Source organism: Aricia agestis, chromosome 7 (assembly GCF_905147365.1).
Source record: "Aricia agestis chromosome 7, ilAriAges1.1, whole genome shotgun sequence".
Lineage (NCBI taxonomy): Eukaryota > Metazoa > Arthropoda > Insecta > Lepidoptera > Lycaenidae > Aricia > Aricia agestis.
Genome location: NC_056412.1, coordinates 14,319,939 through 14,332,474, shown reverse-complemented (window position 1 = coordinate 14,332,474; position 12,536 = coordinate 14,319,939). Strand labels below are relative to the sequence as shown.

The 12,536-nt window shown below is 38.6% G+C and overlaps 1 long non-coding RNA gene across 1 annotated transcript; it reads left to right on the top strand.

The window, feature by feature from the left end:
• The first annotated feature begins 2,242 nt into the window (after positions 1-2,242).
• LOC121728592 lies at positions 2,243-11,873 on the top strand. Its single transcript, XR_006035843.1, has 3 exons — positions 2,243-2,254; positions 5,538-5,540; positions 11,555-11,873. It is a non-coding gene; the product is annotated as an uncharacterized LOC121728592 (long non-coding RNA).
• The last annotated feature ends 663 nt before the right edge of the window (positions 11,874-12,536 follow it).

Here is a 12,536-nt window from a genome sequence, read left to right as displayed (position 1 = left end):
CATTTATTCTCGCGTAGATCTATCATCGAAATAACACATTTTTATAGAGTTTTGTCGAGATAAAGTCAAAATTTAATTATCTCGAGAGTGAGATATCTCGTTGGCGTATGCTAGGTAGGAAGCTTTTAAATATTCGAATTTCGAATTAGCTAGGTACCATGGTTGCCAACGTTAAAAAATAACATCTATGATTTACAAGCCACTTTATTATAGATCCATCAGAACGTTCACAGTAGCCAATCCGAGTCCGAATGCCACTACACTAATAGGCTGTATACGAGTTTGAGTGAAAGTAAGGAAGCTGGCCAACAATTTAAAAAGATATCGTCATAATCAGACCCATTTTTCCATCGGTATCTAATAATATCATTATGCATTACTCTACTTATTTAAAAAATAAGTATTGGCCTCATCTGTAGGGAATTTTGTAGGGTATTTGAGTATTACTTTGATAGATGAATAAACGATGATCTATGTAATTCTGTGCATTTGTTTCGATTATTTCATTCGGCTGATAAAAAATTTACTGACTCTATGGCAATAGCGTAAGTAATAATTGTTATAACTTATAACAAATAGTGGTTGGTAAAAATTATTATTATTCTTCATCAATTTTGAGACATTTTAATTTTGTGTAGTTTTAAGGCAACGTAGAAAATAAAATAAACAATGAATTGCGCAATGTGCATGCCTGTCAAAAAAGTGAAGAAATTAAAAAGTGACAACATCGTAGTGTCATCTCTTTCAAATCAATCTAAGAAAAAAGGCAAGACACTAGGATGTTGCTACTTTTTAATTTCTTCACTTTCTTGACAGACTATAAAAAGTGTAATTTAGAACCTGCTACCTGTTAGGTATACCGATTTCGAAAACATCAAAGCATAAGCAATGCAGCTGCCAACTTTACAACCGTGTAGAAGCCAACTGAATCTTACTCGATCGCCTAGAATTGCGTTCAATTTAAAATATTCTTATTTATCATGAATGAATAAACAACGCTCATAGCGTTAATCAATGAGTTGCATGCAGTCGGAGCCCATTGATCGATCGACTACATAGCCGTACCAAACCGGATGGCGCACAGGCGCGCGCGTCTGTGTGGGTGCGTGCCGGTCGGTGTTGCCAACTTCGGGCCACATTTTGCCCGAAATAAAATGGTTTCTATAATAAATACTGGAACTGGAAGTATTAAATTATTATAATGATTGAAAACGATTTCGAATAATGTTTAATTTGCATGATTGCATAAATCGAATATTTTGTCGATACTGATAGCTGCAGTGACCACTTGTTTACTACTATAATGTGCCAAATAATATCGTACAGACAAAATGTCGTGTCAAAGTTTAAAAATAAAATGACTAACATTTACCAAAACTAAAGAACCGCCCATAATTAGACAAAACCACATTAAAATCATCAAAAACCTCTACCTTCACCTAGGTAAAAACCTGTATGTTGGTAGCACTGGGCGGCAAAGGATTTCCTACCTCCCCCCCGCGCGCCGCCCGCTCCCCGCCCGCGCCATAGACCTGTTGCACTGCTACCGGAGTTACGCCGCATAGTTACCGCGCCCCGCGCCCCGCACCCGCCCGCGCTCGCCCAAGCTCGCCCGCGCCGCACCGCCAACACTTAATTATTATGGAGTTCGTAAAATTGTTCTGCTCTCGTCGATATCATTTGTAAGATAATATCTAATGGCGATTTGAGCTTATATCGTGAGTTCCTGCTACGTCTAACAGGAATTCAATACGATTATTACGAATCGGCAACGAGCGCGATTAAAATTCCTATGTGTTTTATTGTGGCTCGTCCATTGACATATCAAATAACGTTGATAAAATCATCGCTATAAACCTGTACGTTTAATTTATAAGATAGGCTGAGCAATAAAATATCGAGGTTCGATTCAGAGAAACATCTGCCTCGGGCTAAGTGGTAAAGCGTAAATATTGTGGGCAACATCCGACAGAATAAAGAAGTTTGAAACAAATGATGTCTTTCTAAAAGATAATTAGGTTCTATAAGAGGAGAAGCTATGTTCGGCATATACATTGCGATCACTTCATTTATCCACAAAAGTTTTGCTACTAGATTTTTTTTTAATGATACCACTAAAATTGTAGAGGTAGACCTTAAAAAGCACTTAACTTTAAATTAATGATAAAAATGATGGTGATTACGCCGAAAATTGAAGTTAAATCATGAATAATTTTCTCTGGGAGCAGCCGTACTTCTATTTCTAAAATGTAGAGTTATGAGTTTTTTCTAATGTCAGGTAGAGAGCGGTGACAAGTCTTTTCAGAATTTTATAAACTAAGCATAAAGTAGCAGCAAATACATTTAACTGTAACATGTTGTTCTATCTGGTAGGCCGATGTCTTGTTTAGCTCTATTTAAACATTTTAGCTAATAACATTCATTGACAGTCACAACAACTTGCTACGAAGAAGTTCGGTAATAAAATAATATCAGTGTGGACTGTGGCTGCAGGCTCACATATTATACGAATATTCTCTCTTATTATAATATTATAGACATCACAGTCACCTCGGGCACTCAGTAAAAAACAGGTAGCGCCGCGCCGCATCGATCTTTATGTTATTTTTTTATTTATCTTTTTATCAGTGTCTCGCTCCGAGCCGAACGGAAGTTGTAACGATTTTTAATCGCGCCGAGTATCTCGGATGGCCAGCATTATATAGGACGAGTTTATATATTATAAGTATAGATTATTTTTTTGTAAACAACCACCGGAAACGGTCGACACAACGCCCTGTATATTGTATAACATATATCTTCCATTAGGTCTGTGTTCTCGGTAACGTTGATAACGCCGCGATAATGCCATCCCTGAAACGATTCGACGAATTCGATGTTTGAATTTGTTTTTTTTACAACAAAACTTCCAAACACTTAAGATTCGCACTGTAGAATTGAAAAAAAAAAACAATTTATTGCTGGAACAAGGCTGGATTGAAACTGTTATTTCAATACCTAGTGTTCTCAATGTAGAGTTCTGAGTTGCATAAAGTTGCTGATAATTAAACTACATATTAATTTATATTAAGTATTTAAAACTTTTCATAAGTAAAGTATGTTTGGATATTGTTGGTATAGAAATTATAAAATGTAATTACATGAAATATAAAATTTTCTATTTTGAAAAAATAGATATATTTTTTTAATATTCGTAGAGACTTGAGGCGAGAAATGCTAAATGTAGATTATCACTACAAACAAAACTACCTAATTTTATATCATTTTTATCGATTTGCAAATATTTAATAGTATTAAATGCAATAAAAATGCATATCTATTATTTAATTTTCATATTATAATCACTACTTAATTAATAAAGAACAATAGGACAAAACCTTCCCAGTGCTGTAGCAATTATTTACCTACCTTATATTAAGGATCATAATAATCTCATCATTTTATTGTATGACAGCTCAAGTGTAACTAGTCTAGGAAGAAAGTTATACTAGAAAGAAGTTTTATAAAATGCTTCTAGTACGTTAAAACACCGTTTAGCGGCGACGTAGAGACGCCAGACTTTGCTTGAGCAAACGGGTCGCCTGATCGAAAGCAACTACCGTCGCCCATGGACACTCGCAACATCAGAAGAGCTGCAGGTGCGTTGCCGCCCTTTTAAGAGGAATTACGCTCTTTTCTTGAAGGTTTGCAGGTCGTATAGGTCCAGAAATACTGCCAGTGACAGTTTGTTCCAGAGTTTTACAGTGCGCGGCAGAAAGTTACGCGAGAAACGCACGGTGTAAGACTGCCACTCATCAAGGTGATGAGGATGGTATATTTTTCGCGTGAGACGATGGCGAAAAGTTGCAGGTGGTATGATTCAGAACAATTCCTCAGAGCACTCCCCGTGAAACAACCAATAGAGGATGCAGAGTGAAGCTACATCTCGGCGTAATTCCAAGGGGTCCAAGTTCTTTGAAACACTATGACAATCAACAATTCGAGCGGTCCTTCGTTGGATACGATCCAGAGGGAGCAGTTGGTATTTTGGCGCCCCTGCCCAGAGATGAGAACAATATTCCATATGTGGCCGAACCTGCGCCTTGTAGAGTTGTAGGCGCTGGTGCGGGCTGAAGAATTGTCTCGCCCTGTTCAGAACACCAAGCTTCTTCGAGGCTAACTTGGCCTTAACCTCTAGATGGTATCGAAACTGGACTTTCCTTGATATGTTAAGGCCAAGTATTTTAATGCTAGGGCAGATGGTTAAAGATGTGCCCTGAAAATGAGGATATACGACCATTGGTGACTTTTTAGTGGTGAACGCGCAGACTTGTATCTTGGCGGGGTTGAATTGAACCAAGTTACGTCTACCCCATTCAAAGACCTTCTCCAATGAATTCTCCACCTTACACACAAGTTCGTTTCGACTTTCAATGACATTTAGCCGAGAAATATTGGGAGAGCCGGTATATATAGCATCACCTGTACTATCCATCCGCATATCAATGAATGCCGTTGGTCTGTGACATGTAATTGATATGCAGTATGAATAGGGTAGGCGATAGCAAACATCTCTGAGGGACACCAGCATCAACAGACTGAGTTTCCGAGCATTCGGCATCAACTACGACCTTCTACTGCTTCTGTCTGCTAAGAAACTTGTGACCCACTTGCATAATTTCTCGGGCAGCCCGTATGATGGTAGCTTTGATAGCAGCGCTTTATGCCAAATCCGATCAAAGGCCTTCACAATGTCCAAACTAACAGCCAATACATCACCCTTTGACTCAATTGCCTAAGCCCAACGATGAGTTAGGTACGCCAAGAGATCACCAGCCGAGCGACCCTTATGGAACCCGTACTGTTTGTCGCTTAGTAATCCCTGGCCGTCCAAGTATCGAAGAAGCTGGCTATTGATAATGGATTCCATTATCTTCGAGAAGAGAGAGGTTGTAGCGATTGGTCTGTAGTTGGAAGGAATTGAGCGATCACCTTTTTTGGGGATCGGGTGCACCAAGGCTGTCTTCCAAGAAGCCGGGACAATGCCAGAGGAATAGGAGAGACCCGATCCAACTCTGGAGCACACTTTTTCAACACAGTAGGAGGGATTCCGTCAGCCTTCCGTTCCCTTGATATTTTGGATATTAAGAGAACAGAGGGCTTTTCGCACTGAGCGCTGATGAAACCGAATATCCGACATGATGCTCGAACATTGCGGTATGGTCGGCGGTTTCTGCCCCTCTTTGCGTCAAACTCGACCCTAGATGAACTAGGGTCGAGTTTGACGCAAAGAGCTTGCCCAGAAAATCGGCTTTGCCTTTTGCGTCCTGGGCCAACGATCCATTTCCTACGTGTAGGGATGGTAGGGTTGGCTTGCAGAAATTCCCTTCAATAGCTTTGGCCAGAGACCAGAATGCACAGGTTCCCGAAGGGAGGTGCTCGAGTCTCTTGCCAATTCTATTGACGTGCTGTTTCTTTGCCCGAGTGATCTCTCTCTTGAGGGACCAAGAGGCAAAGGCTAGAGGTTTGAAAAGTAAATACTAACGTACAAGCGGTAGTAAGTAAAAGTGTTAGTGTGGGTACTGGGTATGTAATGAACAGAAGCACATTACTATATCTTTCCTTTATTCTTATTCTCTTTCATTAGACAAAATCAAACGAACGTTCACCAATAACAGCGCCGCGGTCCGAACATTTTTCATACAAAATGATATTACTTTTTCTTGGGGTTTAAATTGATTTCATTATTTTTTTTATTCATATCATAATATTCATACATACAATCATTCATTCCACCGCATTCTGTGATGCTACAACAGTGGGGACGGAGTCCATATAGTTTGTCCTGTTGTTCTTTGCTTATTTCGGCGTAGATTTGAAATTAGAATTTAGAAATTCTTGTGGATTAAATTACAAGATGGCCGCCTGTCATTCTGAGGTCATAGATTTTATCTCTATCATCTTTTATTAAGTTTTTTGTTGATTTTTAAACCATTAAGATCTTTTAAAGATGCCACATAATATTCAAAGATTCGTTACGCTAAAGGTCATTTTATTCAACCTTTTTAGGGTTCCGTATCCAAAGGGTAAAACGGGACCCTATTACTAAGACTTCGATGTCGGTCCGTCTGTCTGTCCGATTGTCTGTCCGTCTGTCTGTCTGTCCATCTGTCTGTCTGTCTCCAGGCTATAACTCAAGAACCGCTATAGCTAGACTTCTGAAATTTTCACAGATTATGTATTTCTAGTGCCGCCATAACAACAAATACCAAAAACAAAATAAAGTTAATATTTAAGGGGGGTCCCATACAACAAACGTTATTTTTTTGGTCTTTTTGGCACGTAATGCATAATGGCAACATATATAGACACTTAAAATTTTTACGAAATCCTCAATTATGTACTTTAATATTAAATAATAAAATTAAAATAAAATTAATAATTAAATTTATTTTAATTTTATTAAAATAAATTTAATTATTAATTTTAGAGAAGGGAGAGAGGGGGGCCCTCCCTCCCCGGTTTTCAATTCGGAAATTTTGATATCAACGAAGCACATCGCTCTGGCAGCCCTGTTACGGACAAAACTGATGCCATTTTTGAAAAAGTGGAGCAAGATCGGCATATTAGTAAATAGTAGTTACGATGTAGCTGAAGAACTGGGGATTGACCACAAAATGGTTTTGGCGCATTTGAAAAAAGCTGGGTACACAAGAAATCTCATGAGCTCACTGAAAGAAACTTAATGAACCGTGTACTCATTTGTGATTCTTTATTACGAGTGATACGACGTAATGAAACCGAACCATTTTTGAAGAAGCTGATAACTGGTGATGAAAAGTGGATCACGTACGACAAGAACGTGTGAAAAGGATCATGGTCAAAGGCCGGTCAGGCTTCACAGACTGTGACGAAACCCGGGTTAACTCGCAACAAGGTGATGCTGTGTGTGTGGAGGGATTGGAAGGGTATTTTTCATTATGAGCTGTTACCGCCAGGCAGGACCATCGATCGAACAACTGATGAGATTAAAGCAAGAAGTTGAGAGAAAGCGGCCGGAATTAATCAACAGAAGGGGTTTCACCATGATATCGCTAGACCTCACACATCTTTAGCCACTCAGCAAAAATTACGGGAGTTTGGCTGGTAGTGTTAATGCATCCGCCGTATAGTCCTGACCTTGCACCTTCAGATTTCCACCTGTTTCGGTCGCTGCAGAATTCCTTAGGCAGTGTCAGGTTGATATCACAAGAGGACTGCCAAAACCACTTGTCGCAGTTTTTGCATCAGAAGCCCCAAAAGTTTTTTAAAGCAATGAGATTATGTCCCTAGCAACAAGATGGCAAAAACTTATCGCACAAATTGGCACCTAAATAATTTAGTCAATAATTATTGTAAATAAACTTTGTAAAAAAACCTTTTGAATTTTTATATAAAATGCGAAGAAACTTTTTCCCCAGCCTTTATGTAATTTATAGTTTTACAAGTTACAACCGAACGCAACATTTATTTTGAGACGGTAATGCGAATCTATTCTTAAATGACTATTTCTGTGGGAGGGCTTCATATATATTTTTATTTTCATTGCAGCTTCACTACTCGATGTCGATAATCGTGTTTACGACTTTGTGTTATTGTTTTAATTAAATAATTAAATAGTTAAGTATAAACTTTTGGAGACATCAAATAAATACGGCCTTTTCTACTATAAACCATAAACTATTATCATGGCGAGCGAAGCGAGCCCTAGCATATCCCACAACCTGAACATTTCATGGTATACATTACGGAAAAACTATTATGCCTATTCATTAATTATTGTGCTTTAAAATAATCATTTTTATTTATATGTAGATGTGTTATCATCAGTCAGTCAAGGTGTGACGACGCGAGCCCTCACAAGGCTCGGCTTTTAGCTAGTAATTAGTACTAAGTCGAAGTTCAAGATATACCTACATGGTACAATTTTTAAATATTAATACAAATAAAAAGAGCCCTTTCTTTAGTTAGTTGCCTTAGAGTGGTTACCATGAACTTATCACCATGAAACTCATCTGTCGAAATGATAGAGAAATACACCTCAACCGTAGTAGCTATATTTTAATAATTAGGTAATTAAGTATTAAAGCAAGATTGCAAATTACAAAATACATGTACAACTTACACGTGATGTACAGTAAAAAATATATCCTGAAAACCATCAACTGTATCATGAGTCATGACGATCACACGATCCGATACGTTCGCAGGCTGCGTATGCTGCGCAAACCGCGAATCAGCAGTAAACGAAGCGTAACGGAAACATCCGAAATCATGATTGGTTTGGTCGACTAGTCGGCCGATTAGTCGGCTTCTTTGCAACCGACTAATCGGCTAGTCAGCTAAAGTCATGATCGGCACATCTCTACTGTTTAGTAGTGTGCCTTTACACCTACTTATTAGGTTATCAGTTTTGTCCGTAACAGGGCGACCAGAGCGACGTGCATCTTTGATATCAAAATGATGATGGGCAAAAATGTATGGGTTCTGGTATATGGCTCAACAGGAATGGATTGTATATTTTTAGGAAGGTATACCCATGTACATTAATGACCAATAGGGCGCTTGTCAAGATTCGTTGTACTTTTTGAGTAGAGCCATGTTAAAAGTGACATCAGTGCTCATACATTTCATGCTGATAACATCACGTTACATTATAGCATGATTATTTTTAGGGTTCCGTAGTCAACAAGGAACCCTTATATGATACTCCCCTATCCCCCTCTCCCCTATACATCAAAGGTTTTTTTTTTAATAATGCTCTTGTCCCTGACTTAAAGCTGAGGGATTTATGTTCTTAATACAATTTATGTAAAACTTATACGGTCTTATGTCGACACTTATCTTCTATTTATATTTTATGTTCTGTCATCGTTACCTGCTCCGCCGTCCAAGGGTGAGCACTATGAGGGAGGGGTTAAACTACTACTGTGAGCATAAATCTAAGGTGTACTGTCTAAGACAAGACATCCGTTACCTTTCTAAGCGCAACTAAATCTTACCACATAGACGACAAATACTACGTCGGTAACTCCGGCCTTGTACGTTGACTGTACATTATTTCAAAAAGTACAGTTGCTAGGGGCAGGGCGCCATATAACTTTTTTACTTACTCACTAAGAGCTATCTATAGTATATTATATGTATTTTATCACTGTTGAGCAATATACCAAAATGCACATGATCCTTTCCGGATTGAAAACGGTTTGCGCTACTCTCACAGATACTGCATTAGGTCCATAAACATCACATATTTTTTTCGCGGCTTGTGTTGCATGCACAGGTAAAACCTGTAATAAAATATTAAAATGTATCGAATTTCTTCATTAGAATAGTGATTCTAAAATGAGTGCATTTTAAGAAAAACAAATGAAATTCTCACATTTACCTAATTTGAATTTGGAATTGTCTTCTGTAAAATTAAAACTTTTTAATGATACCAAAATCAGCCACTTCAGCCAGATACAATTGATTTTATGACAAGTTCATACATATTTCATTATGACAAGTTATATTATTTATAATAATGCGAAAAGACTTTTTCCCCAACCTTACCTGATACCAGCTGATACCAAATAATATTCTGTAAGTATTCTGCAAAGATTTTTGTGCAGAATATTCCCTGCTATAATTCAATGATGATCGAAGTGAATTAGAAAGTACATAGGTTATGTAAGCGAAGAACCATTAGCTTATCATAAAACGATACAAAATGTAAAAGTAATCACAACATCAACTAGTGAAAACATACAAAAGAATAGCAAGAAACAAGCAAAATAATACCAAAATTACTACAAAAAATTAAAGGCCAGACTTAAAGAAGACGTCTTCTTTTTTCTATTTTCGAAGTGCTTCCACGATATTAGGCGATTTTCAGAAATATCACGTAATATTCGTACAGTTTGCGAATAATTGAGGAAATCAACGTAACGTTAACGTGGGAGAGCTATGCTTCGGCACGAATGGGCCGGCTCGACCGGAGAATACCACGGACACACAGAAAACCGGCGTGAAACAGCGCTTGCGCTGTGTTTCGCCGAGAGTGAGCTTGCCCGCTTGCTCGTTTGCCCCCTTATTATATATAAAAAAAATTGAATGATGGCAACACTGTGTAACAAACGCGTTCGCGCACGTCGCACGGGATACGCTTAAGAGGATACCACAGCAGCTAGAGAAATGAAAAAAAAGTACGTGTAATATCTATAGCTGTCTCCCTTACCTCAAGCCTATACCGCAGAACGCGATAGAGACAACTGCAGAAAATCCAGAAAATCAACGATTCGTTGTCCCCTGATTCCTTCTCCAAAATTTAACCGATTTATGTAATTTTTTCATTAAAGATTAAAAAAAGGCTTGAGCTGTGTTCCTATGTTTTGCTTTTTTTGTATAATCTATCCAAATCTGTTTTCTGGACGTTTGAACACAGTGGAAAATCTGGCCATTTTTTTGGGTTTTTGAACGTTCATATCTTATTTAATAATTAAATTATGAAAAAAAGGAAAACATAGGGACATTGTATTAGTGGCCGTAGATATTCAGGAAAAAAATTATAACTCTACTAGCATTATCCAGGGAGGAAACAGGGGACAGCGTTTGTATGGGAAAAATGGTGGTGTGGAATCCTCTTAACGGAGGACGCAATTATGATTATTACAGAACTGGTTCTCGACTGCGCGCGCGTTCTGTGGACATGACGCGGACGCTCAAACCACTAACATACAAAGCCATTTTCATAGAACACAATATTATAATATACTTACAATTTACAATAATTTATTATTATGAAGGACTAGCCGTTGCCCGCGACTTCGTCCGCGTAAACTTTAGTTAATAGTTGTTCCCGTACTTACATCGATTGAATAGTTTACGCGCAAATCACGGGCTTAGGCATATATTTTGTAAAAAGAGACTGAATGAATGGCTGCAAACTTTAAATTATGAAGAGACAGAATAACTAAGTAATTATTATCTCTTAGACTAATTAGTAATTCTTAAACACAAACACACACACACACACACACACACACACACACACAGAGAGAGAGAGAGAGAGAGAGAGAGAGATACACACAGACACACACACACACAGAGAGAGAGAGAGAGACAGACAGACACACACACACACACACACACACACACACACACAGAGAGAGAGAGAGGGAGAGAGACAGACACACACACACACACACACACACACACACAGAGAGAGAGAGAGAGACACACACACAGACACACACACACACACACACACACACACACACACACACACACACACACACACACACACACACACACACACTGCACACACACCAAGTCACGTATGCACACTGCAAACACTTAATTAATACTAACGTGAACGGAGTTTACTATAAAATGTAATTTGCCTAATAACGTTCTTTTACCGTACCTATTGCAAGCTTGGTCCGGAGGCCCTGGTGTCCTGAAATACAGGCAACGCCTACTTTAGGCACCAATATCCAACAAAACCTGTGTTTTAGTATGTAGAATTTGCATTAATGTTGTAATGGTGTGTAAGTAACTAACTAACTCCGCTGGCGCAGCGACTCAAAGTGGATCTTGGCCTCCGAAATGAGCTTCCGCCATTGAGCCCTGTCCTGCGCTACCTCCTGCCAGTTACTGACTTAAAGGTCACGCAGGTCAGCCTCAACAGCATCTCTCCAGCGATACCTGGGGCGTCCAACAGGACGATGGCCTGTTGGACGGCCCTTATACGCTCTTTTTACCCCGCGATCCTCTCCCATTCTTTCCACGTGGCCCAGCCAACGGAGTCGGTGAGCCTTTGTTTCTCCGATTATATTGGGTTGGGCCACCAGTTCTTCAATTTCGGCATTCTTCCGGATTCAATGGTGTGTAATTAATAATTATTAATCAAAGGCAAGAGTTTTGATAATAATGTGAAGATATGTCATTATTATAATGATGATGATTAGTATAATTGACACATTGACACATTGATATTATGCTTTTACTGCCGCACTCAGAGTGGAACATTAATTACCTAATTAAATGTAATTAATTCAAAATTTTGACATAAGTCCCATACATTATCTGTTAAACTCTTCATTAAATTGAAGGTTAATCATAACTTAATGTCTCTGAGTACGGCGGATAGTTGTTGAAACAACGCCGAAATTCCCGAATATGTACCTATTTAAGGATTCAAGAGTTCTGTATAGGACCTTCGGAACCAGGGTTTATTTGAAAGGGCTTATCTCACGAACTACTGGAGCAATTTTCTGTTATTTGGCACTAAGAAGACCACGTGAAGGATCATAGGCTATTTTTTGTGGACTAATTTGTCTGTAAAATTTCTAATTTACGCGGGCGAGAACGCGCGGAGCGTCTAGTAAGGGATAAAAGAGGCGGAAAATATTACACTATCTTTGTCATGCCCATGTGACAGTAAAGTCTGGAGCAGCAGTTTGAATAAAAAATACTTATTCACGAGATTCACCTACTATTGGATTACCCCCTTAAAATATCATCATTCACCTCTA